This window comes from Gossypium hirsutum, chromosome A06, assembly GCF_007990345.1.
Source record: "Gossypium hirsutum isolate 1008001.06 chromosome A06, Gossypium_hirsutum_v2.1, whole genome shotgun sequence".
Taxonomy (NCBI): Eukaryota; Viridiplantae; Streptophyta; class Magnoliopsida; order Malvales; family Malvaceae; genus Gossypium; species Gossypium hirsutum.
The window spans coordinates 117,622,909-117,637,363 of record NC_053429.1 but is presented as its reverse complement, the minus strand read 5'-3'; the positions used below and the strand labels follow the sequence as shown (position 1 = coordinate 117,637,363).

The 14,455-nt window shown below is 32.2% G+C and overlaps 1 non-coding gene across 1 annotated transcript; it reads left to right on the top strand.

Annotated features, from left to right (window-relative positions):
• Positions 1–5,017: 5,017 nt before the first annotated feature.
• LOC121231513 (small nucleolar RNA R71) lies at positions 5,018–5,124 on the top strand. Its single transcript, XR_005929571.1, has one exon. It is a non-coding gene; the product is annotated as a small nucleolar RNA R71 (small nucleolar RNA).
• Positions 5,125–14,455: the final 9,331 nt, after the last annotated feature.

Genomic DNA, 14,455 nt, shown 5'->3' with positions numbered 1-14,455 from the left:
CTGATTTTTGGGAAATTAAAGTGCAGTTTCAGCACGGTATGGGACACGCCCGTGGCCCTTAGCCGTGTGGTGTACACGGTCGTATCGCACGACCGTGGCTATCTATCGCAACCCGTATGTCATCCTGTCTTGGAAAAATATTTGTCCTACTTTAACACGGCCATGGACACGTCCGTGTCTTCAATCTGTGGTGCGCACAAGGCCTAGGACACGCCCATGTGTCAAGTCATGTGTGTCAAAATACCTGCAGTTAGATTATATATAAAAAATGAAAGAGAAAAATAAACTAGATTAGTGGGGACAGTGCTCGGGTTGCCTCCCAAGGAGAGCTTATTTAAAGTCTAAGCTCGACTTTACCTTGTGAGCATATTCAAGCAAGTTCAGGAAGTCGTAGCTCATCTCCCTTATCTTCGAAATCCTTACTGTTATAAAGTTTGAGACGATGTTCGTTTACCTTGAAAGTGTCGTGGGTTGGATGACTTACCTCTACTGTGCCACATGAAAAAATGGTTTGGACTACGAATGGACTTGACCATCGTGATTTTAACTTCCCAGGAAATAATTTGAGCCTTGAGTTGTATAGCAGGATAATATCTCCAGCTTCAAATTACTTGTGTTGCTTTAAACGAGCATCATGGCGGCTCTTCATGGCTTCCTTGTATAATTGTGAGTTTTCATATGCATTTTCTCACCATTCATCTAACTCATTCATCTGCATCAATATCTTCTCACGTGTAAGTTTGGGATCCAAGTTTAGGAATTTTATAGCCCAAAATGCTTTATGTTCTAGTTCAAATGGTAAATGACAACTTTTCCCATAAATAAGTTTGTAATGAGATATTCTTATGGGGGTCTTATAAGCAGTTCTATGGGCCCATAAAGCATCAACTACTTTCACTACCCAATCCTTCCTATTTGGCTCTACAGTCTTTTCTAAGATATGTTTAAGCTCTCTCTTTGCGAGTTCGACTTGTCCACTAGTTTGAGGATGGTAGGGGGTAGTTGTTCTATGGTAAACTCCATATTTCTTAAAGGTTCTATCAAATTGAGCATTACAAAAATAAGTACCCCTATTACTGATAATTGCTCTAGGTGTTCCAAATCGAGAGAAGAGTTTCTTAAGGAACTTCACCACCACTCTAGCATCATTAGTAGGTAAAGCTTGGGCTTCCACCTATTTGGACATATAATCAACGGCTACTAAGATGTATTTATTCCCAAATGAGCTAGAGAATAGACCTATAAAATCAATACCCCATACATCAAATATTTCACATTAAAGCATATAAGTTTGAGGCATTTCGTATCGTTTAGAAATATTACCTATTTTCTGGCATTTATCACAAAAAGTAACATACCTGTTGGCGTCTTTGAATAGTGTGGGCCAATAAAAACCTGATTCGAGTGTTTTATGTGCGGCCCTAGTCCCACTGTAATGTCCTTCAGTCAGTCCTGAGTGGCAATGTTCTAAGATTTTAATTGCTTCTGACTTCGTAACGCATCTTCTAATGACTTGATCTGCAAATATACGAAAAAGAAAAAGATCTTTCCAAAAGTAATTTTTCACATCAGTAAAGAAGCGTTTCTTTTCCTAATGTGTCAACCCTTTTGATGCGACGCTAGCAGCAAAATAATTCGCAATGTCTGCAAACCAAGGTTTCTCTGAGTCAGATAAAGCAAAGAGTTGTTCTTCAGGGAATGAGTCATTTATCTTATGTTCATCAAGCTCCTTGAAATGTGGGCTTTCTAATCTAGATAGATGATCTACTGTAAGATTTTCTGCTCCCTTCTTATCTTGAATTTCTAAATCGAATTCCTGCAATAATAAAATCCATCTTATTAGTCGAGGTTTTGCATCTGTTTTAGTAAGGAGGTATCGAAGTGTTGAATGGTCAGTGTAAACAACTTTAGATAATATTAAATATAGTCTAAATTTATCGAATATAAAAACCACAGCTATCAATTCTTTCTTAGCCCTCGTATAATTTTCTTGTGTGGCTGTCAATATCTTACTAGCATAAGAGATCGATTGAAATGCTTGTCCTGTTGCTGTCCAAGAATCGCACCTATTGCAAAATCACTCGCATCACACATTAGTTCAAAGGGTAAATTCCAATCAGGTGTAACTACAATTGGAGCATTAATTAATTTATCCTTAAGAGTGTTAAATGCTCCTAAACATTCCTGGTTGAAATTAAAAGGCACATATTTTTCTAGTAAATTCGTTAAAGGCTTACCTATTTTAGAAAAATCCTTAATAAATCTTCTATAAAATCCAACATGACCTAAAAAGCTTCGAATAGCCTTAACTGAATTAGAGGGAGGTAATTTTTCAATGGTTTCAACTTTCGCTTTGTCAACCTCGATCCCCTTGCTAGAAATTTTGTAGCCTAACACAATTCCTTCACGAACCAAGAAGTGACATTTTTCCCAATTCATTACAAGGTTCGTTTCCTCACATCTCATTAGAACTCGTTTTAAATTTTTAAGGCAAAGATGGAAAGAGTCACCGAATATCGAGAAGTCATCCATGAATACCTCCATAATGTCTTCCATGAGTTCATCAAAAATGGCCAACATGCATCACTGAAAAGTAGTAGGAGCATTACATAATCCAAAAGGCATTCATCGATAAGAAAACATACCGTATGGACATGTAAATGTCATTTTCTCTTGGTCCTCTGGAGTTATTGGGATTTGGAAGTAACCCGAAAGTCCATCTAGGAAGCAATAGTACATATGTCCAGATTATCTTTCCAACATCTGATCAATGAATGGTAAAGGGAAGTGATCTTTTCTTGTGGCATCGTTCAATTTCCTATAGTCAATGCAAACTCTCCACCCCTTGACTGTTCGTGTTGGGATCAATTCGTTCTTCTCATTAGCGACAATAGTCATGCCTCCTTTTTTAGAGACAACCTATACAGGACTCACCCAAGAACTGTCAAAAATAGGACAAATAATTCCAGCATCTAGAAGTTTAATTACCTTAGCTTTTATGACTTATTTCATGTTAGGATTCAGTTGTTTTTGAGCTTGCACACAAGGTTTATATTCATCTTCCATTAAAATTTTATGTGTGCAGAAAGAAGGACTGATCCCTCTTATGTCAGAAATCTTCCAAGCTATAGCTCTTTTATGCTCATTCAACACTTAAAGTAATTCGTCCTTTTCGGTTGGCTGCAAATCTGAAGCAATGATCACTGGTAATATGGAATTATTTCTAAGAAACACATATTATAGGTAATTTGGTAGTTTCTTCAATTCCAATTTAGGAGGTTCTTCAACGGAAGGTTTTGATTTTAATTCATTGTTTACCTCAATACCCTCATAGCTCTTCTGTCTCAATGAAGGATCATTAGAATTTAGTTTAGCTTTTGTCTTACCTATCGCAGAATCATCGTCATTTACTACCTCTCCTTGGGTAAGACACAGTTCCAACGTGTCCTTATGTACGATTTCCTATAAAGAATTTTGGGTAGCATGATCAATAGAATCAATAAAATAACAGGAGTCATCTTGTTCTCTAGAAAATCTCATGGCATCATAAATTTTAAAAATAATCTCTTCGTCACCTACCCTAAGCATAAGTTTACCATCACCCACATCAAAAACAGCCCTAGCAGTGGCTAAAAATGGGCAACCTAAAATTAAATGCACCCCAACATCCTCATCCATTTCAAGCACAACAAAATCAACAGGGAATATGAATTTATCTACTTTTACGAGTACATCCTCGATAATACCTCTAGGATATTTAACAGATCTATCAGCTAGTTGAATACTCATCCTAGTAGGTTTTGGTTCCCCAAGGCCAAGTTTCTTGAACATGTTGTAAGGCATCAAATTAATGATAGTGTCTAAATCAGCTAGTGCCTTTTCAACATTTAAACTACCAATTAAGCTAGGAATAGTAAAACTCCCTGGATCTTTCAGTTTGGTTGGCAATTTATTTTGAAGTATGGCTGAGCACTCCTCGTTGAGTTCTATTGTAGACAACTCTTCAAACTTTCTTTTATTTGTTAAAAGCTCCTTCAAAAATTTTGCATATGTAGGCATTTGCGAGATAGCTTCAACAAAAGGTAAGTTAATATGCAACTGTTTAAAAAGTTCAAGAAATTTACCGAATTTTGCATCCATACGATCTTTCTTCAACTTTACTGGATATGGGATTGGTGTTTCACTTGTTTCAGGTTTTACCTCCTCATCTTCTTTTCTGGCAGCTTCTTGTGGCAGCTTCTTTTTAGATTCAACTAACACTTTCCCACTCCTTAGTATAACTACTTTCACATGGTCTTTTGGATTGGGTTCGGTCTTACTAGGTAGACTCCCTAGTGGTCTCTCTGAAATCATTTTAGCCAGCTGTCCTATTTGATTCTCGAGCCCTTGAATTGATGCTTGCTAATTTTTAAGTGCAGTTTCAGTATTCTGAAAACGGGTTTCCGCTACTGAAATAAACTTTGTCATCATCTCCTCAAGGTTCAGTTTTTTCTCTTGCTGGTAAGGTTGTTGTTGGAAGCCTGAAGGGGGTGGTAGTCTCTAATTCCCTTAGCCTCCCCATGAGAAATTTGGGTGGTTCTTCCAACCTGCATTATAAGTGTTACTGAAAGGATTATTTTGAGGTCGAAGATTATTACCCATATAATTCATTTGCTCGTTCTCCATGTTGGAGCCGTAGGGTGGGTATTCTGAATTGCTTATTCCACCTTCACTTGCATCGCACTGCATTACTGGATGTACCTGCGTAGAACCAAGTAAACCATCAATCTTCTTATTTAAGAGTTCTACCTTATTTGAAAGCATAGTAACCGAGTCGACGTTAAAGACGCCGATTACTTTTTTCGGCTTTGTCCTCATGACTTGCCATTGATAATTGTTCAGTGACATCTCTTCTATGAACTCATAAGACTCTTCAGGTGTCTTATTATTGATAGTTCCTCCAGTAGCTACATCGATCATTTGTCTAGTTGAGGGATTCAAACCGTTGTGGAAAGTTTGAACCTGTAGCCAAAGAGGTAACCCATGGTAGGGGCACCTTCTCAATAAATCGTTGTATCTCTCCCATGCACCATAAAGGGTTTCTAAATCCATCTACACAAAAGAAGAGATATCATTCCTCAACTTTTCCGTTTTAGCCGGCGAAAAATATTTAAGTAAAAATTTTTCGGTCATTTGTTCCTAAGTAGTGATTGACCCTCGTGGTAACGAGTTCAACCACTATTTAGCCTTATTTCGTAATGAAAAGAGAAATAACCGAAGGCGAATGGCATCATCAGAAACGCCATTGATCTTAAAGGTGTTGCAGAATTCCAAAATATTTGCTAAATGAGTGTTTGGATCTTCATCTTGCAAACCATCAAACTGAACAAACTGTTGTATCATTTGAATTGTGTTAGGTTTCAGTTCAAAATTATTTGCAGCAACAGCAGGTCTAACTATACTTGATTCAGTTCCTGTTAAAGTAGGTTTAGTATAATCATACATAGTACAAGGAACAAGATTCTGATTTACTAGGTTTGCAGTAACCACAGGAGGTAGCGGATTATTCTTATTATCAGTCATCTCCTCAATTGTAGTATGGATATTGTCCTCTCGCTCTTCCTCTATGTATTGTAGGTTTCGCCTTATTTCTCTCTGATTTCTGCCAGCTGTGATCTCAATCTTGCTGTCAAAAAGCAACGGTCATGACAGGTTTCTTCTAGTCATAAACTAGAGACACCTGCCAGAAGCAAACAGAAGAAAGATTAGAAAATAAAAATTAAACTAAAAACAAAAAGTAAATTGCAATAAAAGTAAAAATGGCTAAAGTAATAATATCAAGCTTCCTAATATCTTAGTCCCCGGAAACGGCACCAAAAACTTGATAATCGCTAAACTAACTAAAAAAAACTCGACTAAGGCAAGCGCACCTATCGAACAGTAGTATAGTTATGGTGAGACCGAAAATATCGTATCAACGAGGACTAAAAGTATTAGTAATTACTATCTTTTTATTATCTAGCCTAAGAGTTAAAGGAATGTTTTTAAACTAAGACTAATTATCTAATTGACTTAAAGAAAATAAGACAGAGATGAAAGTTGAAAAAATACTTTTGACAACCGATGGAAAAGACAATACCCAAGGAATAATCCACCTAGACTTCACTTATTACTTCTGAAATAGACGATTTATTTACTTGACTTAATACGTAGAAATCCCTGATTTATGTCATTATCTCTTTCGAGACTAAAAATAACTGACTCTAGGTTAATTAATTGAAAATCTCTTTCTAATTAAAACCCCTATTGTCGCATTAACTCGATCTATGGATTCCCTTATTAGATTTAACTCTAATCCATCAGATTTATGTCGTCATATCCCTAGGATTACATGCAACTCTGCTTAATTATGGGGGATCTATTCTTAAACAGGGACTTTTATTCCACTGAATAAGTACATCAAAACCTGAATTAATATCCTGAAATATTAAAACAAGGATTAAAACTCACAATTAAGAATAAGAACAAGTATTTATCATATAATTCAAATAGTAATAAGATCTATTTTAGGCTTCATCTCCCCTAGGTATTCAAGGAGTTTAGTTCATAATGATAGGGGAAAACATCTCAAAATTGGGAAAACAACAAAACATAAAGAAACCCAAAGAACTTCTAAGGAAATTGAATGGAGATCTTCAGTCTTGAAGTAGATCCTGCTTCCGAGCTGATTCCGATGGTTGTCTTCGAGTATTTTCTACTTTCTCCTCTGCGTGCCCCCTTTGATCCTCTTCTAAGGTGTTTATATAGACTTTGGAATGCTTCAAAAACCTCAAAATTAGCCTTTTCCGAGTAGAATTAGACTTGAGCTCGATTAGGACACGGCTGTGTTCCACGCCCGTGTGAAGGTGCTCAAGCCGTGTGTAATTTTGAGTTGGTTTTTAGTCAACACGGTCATGACACACGGGCGTGTGGCCTACTCGTGTGTCACGCACGGGCGTGTGGATTACCCGTGTGGAAGTGCCCAGGCCATGTGAAACACTGAATTAGGTCCATTTTGTCCGTTTTTGGCCCGCTTCTTACTTTTTTTGCTTTCCTAAGCTCTCCAGAGTATAAAACACGAAATTAAAAGATTAGGAGCTTCAAATTCATTAAATTTTATAATAAATCATCCAAAAATATGTCAAGCGTGGGATTAAAATATGTTACATTTGAGATTTATCATTAAGTACATAATCGATAAAATTTCTTATTAGAATTTTCATATAACATTCCTTTCCTAATGCAGACCATGCAATAATATTAAAATAAATTTTCTTTTTAACTCGGATTTGTGGTCCCAAAACTACTATTCTGATTTCACTGAAAACGGACTGTTACAGAAGATGTCATGTTTTTTGTACCAATTTCTTTCTTGATAAGTCCATGAATAATAGAAGGTTGAACGATATTGGAAACAACATGTCCTTGCTGGTTTTTTTACAAATATGACATCTATGCTTTGCCCAAGGTTTATTATTTTTAGTTTTCGTTTGAGCCAAAGTTTGGCTGAAATTTTGTTAAACTACCTCGTGATGAAAGACTTGAGTTTCCAATGTGTTGAATTTATTTTCCAAACGCTCTTGCGCCTCCTTGAAATTTTTCTGAAGTTTGTCGAATAATGTTGTAACTTGGTCCATGGTATCCATGAATGAATCATGCTCTTCGTCCTTACTACGTGTACATACCATTATTAGAGGCTGAAATCAAAACACTTAGAAAAAAAATAAAAATAAAAATAAAACCAAAAGCAAACCCCACTATTATGCACTCAGAAATAAAAATCAAATTATCAATGAAGTAAGAATTAATCTTCTGATTCTTTTAAAAGTGTTTATATCAATTAATCAGAATGCATTAGAATCAAACTAACAAAGTAAATCTAGTAGTATTATGAGTCCAAAATCAGCTAGACGCCAAAAAATTGTGTTGCACGCAGGTAGGAATGTGTAACGTGCTTTAACTTACTAACACAAAAAACAATAAAGTGTTAGAATGTGTAAAAGAACAATAAAAAGCAAAAACAAATGAAAACCTAAGACTAAGAGTCAATGAAATTCCCAGAAATTCGAAAACCTGAAAAAAAATTGTGAAGCAACTTGACAAACTTTGTTGAAGGTGTTCCCGATTTCCAAAAATCACAAAATTTAAATTGGAGCCTCCTCAAATAATGTATATTTGATTTGGAAATTTTTGCACGAAATTCAACCCATATGATTTTTTTTAGTTTGTTCTTTCTTCATATTTTTCTTTTTTGTACTTTTTCAATACTTTTTTTGTGGGAAATAATTTTTTATATTCTAAAATAGTGCCAATAAATAGTATGTAAAATTTCAAATCATTTGAAAAACATTTACCCGTTGAAAAATATTTTTTTTCCGAAAACTTTCTGGGTAAAACAAAATTGTTTTGAGGCTATTTGTTGGAAATCAATTTTATAAGAACACCTAAAATGCCTAAATCTAATACCAAATGATAAGGATGATTGCGGAATAAGAATAATAGTTTGTCCAAGTCGCAGATTTGACTTAAAATTCTAGACTTTCAAAAAGAAACTTGGATTTTGAAACAACCTGAAACACAAACGAATTCAAGTTAGATAAAAAAAATTGAAGAAAAAAATTGAAATAAATAAACTAAGATAAGTAAAACAGAACAATAAAGAAGAAAATAAGGAAGATAGATGGAAAAGATGGAACGTGGAGTGTGGAAGTCCTAAGCAGCCTTGATAATAAAAAGAATCTACAACCCCTTTCAAGCAACTCTAATTTCCCCTCAAGGAAAAAAAAAACTTGGTAAGAAAAAGTCTAAATATGATTCCCACAATCTGAAAAGATTGTTAAAACTATTCTAAAAGAAAACTCAAGAAAAATTCTTAAAAAAGAAAAACTCAAAGAGAAGTTGAATAATAATCAATTGAATGAATTGTATACAATGAAAAGGCCTTTATATGGGCTAGTTAAATAAATCTAAATAAAACTCTTAAGTATATTACAACTCTAATTAACCTAATTAAGAAGTAGTTTTAAACTAAACTTTCTTCTTGATATAAAATTCCTAAATAACTTAAAATACTTAACAATTATAAAAAATTCAGAATAATAAAATAATAAGAGCTTATAAATACAATATTGAGCTCATATATAATAAAAATTAAGCCTAAAACTCGAACCTAATATGATTTAAACTCGAATTAAAAACCTAAAACTCGTAATTCTCGTTATAATCCCGTCTAGAAATTCTGCTCGCTCAATATTCACTAAAATGGTCATAGCTTGAGCTCCCGAACTCAAAATCGAGTGATTCAAAGTGCGTTTCGAAGCTAAGAGATAGATCTTAGAAAGCCATGAGGAAATCTTATCCAAGAAATGTCTAGATTCCATCCAAAAAGTCGTCGCAAATCTGATGATTTTCCAAACTTGAAAATTGACAGCTTCGATTAATGAAATTTAATAAATTTCACCCCATCCGTGCATGTATCAGTTCTAGTTTTAACAGGTACATACACATAAGAAAGACAGTGAAAGCTCTAAAGTACTCAACTGAAAGCTTGTCTCCACTCCATGTTTCCTTTGGAGTCATATTTTTCACTACTCGCATAGGACTTCATTCAAAACATGTATTGTTTAATTAACTACATCAAGCCAGAAGGTCTTGGGAGTTTTCTTTTTTGAAAGAATACAATGAACCATATTCATTATGGTTCTATTCTTTCCCTCCACAACTTTGCACTTTTGTGGTGTGTATGTAGTTGTCAATTTTTTTACCAATCATGTTGTTATGTTAACTTAGCCGTTATTTTGGACATTGAATGCTAATTTGAATATGATAGAAAGCCTATTTAAAATATGTGCAACAAATTATAAACACATGTATACTTATAACATAAACATGTTGGATATGAAAAACAAATAGTATCAAAAAAAATTAGGAGGACCATTTTTTTTTCTATTTTTATTTTAAAAACATTAAATCCAAGTTAATGGGGAAGTTACACACATGTTTATAATTCAATTTGCGTATTTTAAATATGCTTCACATCAAAATTGAACTAGCATTAACACCCAAGCTAATGACTAAGTTAACAAAAGAACATATTTAATATGATATTGGTAATTTCAAAATTCAATTAGAATAATTTGAGGTTTAGAAACAATTTAATATATGTCGTACACGTACATGACTGATCACATTATTTTGTGTGTTCAAATTATTATGATTTTTTTAATGGAATTATGATAGTTTTATACTTTAGCAATTTTGTTTACGTAGATTTGACATGTTTATTTATATGCATCATATTTATGTAAATTTTCGGATAGTTCAAATAATGACTCATTTAAAAAATTATTTTATATAAATTATAATACATATTATAGTTTTATTGCGCATATTTTACTTTTAGTGTCATCAAATATTCCTTTTTCTTTTTTTTGACATGTCTTAATACATCTCATATTTTATATCTTTTATTATTGTTTGTTTTTAACTTTAAATTCATTTATTTAAAAATTAAATTATTACACATTAATAAAAAATATTATTATTTTTATAGAAAAAAATATTATTTAATAATCCAAAGCGAAATGAGAGAACATTCTACTGGTCTAAATTTTTAGGAAAATTAATATTTTAACTTTTTCTATGGACACATGTGAATCATTTAGGATTGCATAATAGGTTGTCGTATATGATTTCTTTTTCTTTAGCTATATATTTTTTTATAAGCTCAAAATTCAACCTAATTCATCTAAATAAATTCAATTTGACCATAAAAAGTTAAAGAATATAAACTCGAATTTGAGCAAAATTTAAAGTAGACATTAACTTCAAAACTTAAATAACCGACAACTTAAAATGATTTCAATCAAAATAGCCTTAATTTGAAATTATTGAAACTAATATTATGAGATAAGTCAAACCTAAATTAATCATAAAATTTTTAAGTTCCAACTTGAAATTTGAGTCTCAAAATTTATTCGAACTCAAAAATCAAACTTCAAACTTAAATGATGTGAACCCAAAATAAACTTAACTCGAAACAATTCAAACTTAAAATTAATATGAAATTGAAAATAATGTGAACACAAATCTATCTCGAAATAAACTGACTTAAGAATTTTACAATTTAATTTAAATCGACTCAACCCCAAACTAATTCAATTTTCCTCAATTGTTATATTACCCAAAAAACTGTCACGTGTAAATTTATTTATTATTTTAAATACCAATTGAAAACACAATAAATTTTAAATTTCTTTTTATAAAATTAAAAAACCTCACTACGACTATATCGAATAATTCTTCAATTTACATTTACTTATGTGCGGTGAAGATGAGATCTTACTAGTCTAGAATGCTAGTAGCACAGTAATTGAAAGCGTTAACTTCTTGTTGTTTTTCACATTGATATAATCCCTAAATCTGGTACTGATTTAGTCTTGTGGTAAAACCAATTATGATTCGCTCGCACAGTTCTGACTCTTGTTGTCCAACGCAATTGGTAATTGCATCAAATTGACATAAACAATGCCTTTCTATAAGGCAAACTTGACAATGAAGTCTACATGTCCCAGCCTCCCAGTTTCAAGCATCCTAATTTTCCAAATTATGTCTAACGGTTGCAAAACGTCATTTATGGACTCCAACAAGCACCTAAAACATGGTATGATGCTCTTACAACTTTCTTGGTGAAAGTTGGATTCAAAATGTCTGAATGCGACAATTCTCTAGTTGTCCTACATAATATGGGAGCTACTCTTTATATATTGATATATATGGACGATTTATTATTTCTTCGGTAATAATAAATCGCTTATTCAAAATGTTATTCAATTACTTGTTAAGCAATTTTCATTAAATATCTTGGATTGTTGCATTCTTTCTTGAATAATATTAAAGTTCTTTGTGATGAAAATGGGTTATTCTTAACTCAATCTAAATATAATCAAAAGGTACTTCATTATTATAATATGCACGAAAATAAAGGTATTCAATTGCTTATGAGTAAAGGTATTCAATTGCTTATGAGTATGTTTGAGACATTAATTGTTTATGATGAAGCTCCTAAAATAAATGCCAAGGACTATAGGAGAGTGTCCTAGAAAACTTCAATATCTATCTTTCACAAGACCAGACAAATCTTTCTCAATCAATAAGCTTACTCAATTCAGCAACTCCCCATCCGCCAATCACTAGAAAGCAATAAAAAGTTTCCTTCGATATCTCAAGGAAACGTCTTTTTTATAGCATACGTATTTCCTCTAAGTCCATTCTGCTCTCTACATGTATGACAATGTCGTTGGGCTAGTGATATCATCGATTGTTATTCTGTCATCGGGTATATCATCTATTTTGGGTCTACTCCAATTTTTTGGTGTTCTAAGAAACTAACACTACTTCTCATTTATTTATGAAAGTAGAATATAGTGCTGTAATTGTTGCTCTTTCCGAAACAAATTAGATAGCACACTTGCTCAAAGACCTCCATGTCTTACTTTCACCTTGCCATTGATTATATGACAATATTGGTGTCACCTATATTGCTACAAATTCAGTGCATCAGTCCAAATTAAAACATTTAGAAATTTATATTCACTTTGTTCATGAACAAGTGCGATGTTGTCAAGTTTGTTTTACTTATATTCATTCCCCTGACCAACTTGCTGATCCTTTCACCAAGATTTTGTGGAATTTTACCTTTCAATGAATCCTTCCCAAGTTAGGTGTTGTTGCACCACACCTAACTTACACTCATTATTTACTTTCTTTAATTTTTATTCTCTGCAAACTTTTTTTTTCTCTATAATGGGATTTTATGTAATTTTTATAATGATTTTACAGATGAATAAGATCTTCTCATGAGAAAAACAATGAGAAGGTTTTGAACTTTTGAATTACACTTTGTTTCTTGATTTCCATTTCACCCTTACTTTATCTCCCACAAACAAGTGATTAAATCATAAAACAAGTGATTTCCATTTCAGTGGTTAAGAAAAGGTGGATTATCTTTAGAACGATATCATAGCTTAATTAAACCCTAAACTTAAAAAAAGGAAAATACAACCATCAATAATAATCGAAGAAAAGGGGTTGTGAATTAATTGTTATTTTGGTATTCATAGCTGGGCTCATAACACGAAGCGGTCAAGAAAGAAAAGAAAATTATACTCCAAATATCTTTCCTTTCAATCTTTCTAATCTGTCAAATTGAATTCCAGGTCTCGCAGATATTGCAGTCTCTTTCTTTCCATTTCATTTTTCTTTTCTTTTTTGTTTAATCTATCACCTTCTTATCATGCAACTGTTGATGGATATGACGTAAAGTAATTCATAAAAAATAAAAAAGGGAAAAAGCTTTTGCTTAAGAACTGAAATAAGCCTACATTTTTATTATAGGATACTCAACTTATTGAGAATTAAGCTTACTTTAATATTTATATCATTTTCTTTTTACTATATCCATTTTCATCTTTTAATTTTAATATTCTAAAAATTAGATAATATGATGTTATAAGATTATACTACATTTGTATTTGAAATTTTATATAAATTTTTAAAATATTACAATTTTAAAGTGTTACATTCAATAATTTAATAACTAAATCAATAGTAAAATATATTAGACCATCAATTCTTATTTCAATCAATTCGATCGATTTAACCAATAATAATTAATTAATTAATTAAAATTTTATAAAAATAAAAAAAATTTATAAAACTCGTTCAACCTATATAACTGTCGATTTTTATCTTAATTTTTTATTCTTCCAAATTTCAAGTAATTTTTGAGTCAATTAATTTAATTTCTTTACTTAAACTGTTATATAGATCAATTATCGATTTGTCCAATCCTATCATATTTTAATAACATTAATTACATAATCAAATCTTAATAAAATCTAAATTTAGAGATCAAAATAGATCTATTGGTCAAATTTAAAAATAAAAATAAATAAATAATAGTATAAATTATTAAAATAAATAAATAATAGTATAAATTTAAAACAAACTAATTTATTAAATTTAGGGACTGAAAATTATATTATCCTTTTATTATATCCTATCAAGCGGCATTGCCACCCACATACATTCACTGCTTTTTCACTGCGTCAAAATTTATAAACCAGTGACGTCTCTCTTAACATTTCTCCTTTGCTTTTATTCTTATGCTGTTGTGATGGATTCGCGTACTATGCCCTCTTTTTTACCCCTTTATCTGTCTCTTCGAGCCCTAGCCCTGGGAACTTCTGCTCTTAGACCCCTAACCCTAACTCTAACCCTCACATAAAAACCCTTAACTCAGATGTTGCAATAAAAAGGGAAGAACCATAAGTTAAACCTTCTCTTTCTTTTTGGGTTTATTGGCTTTTATAGCAAAATAGCAGTATTAATGTTATGGAAAAACTAATATACATATATTATGTTTGAAGAAATGAAA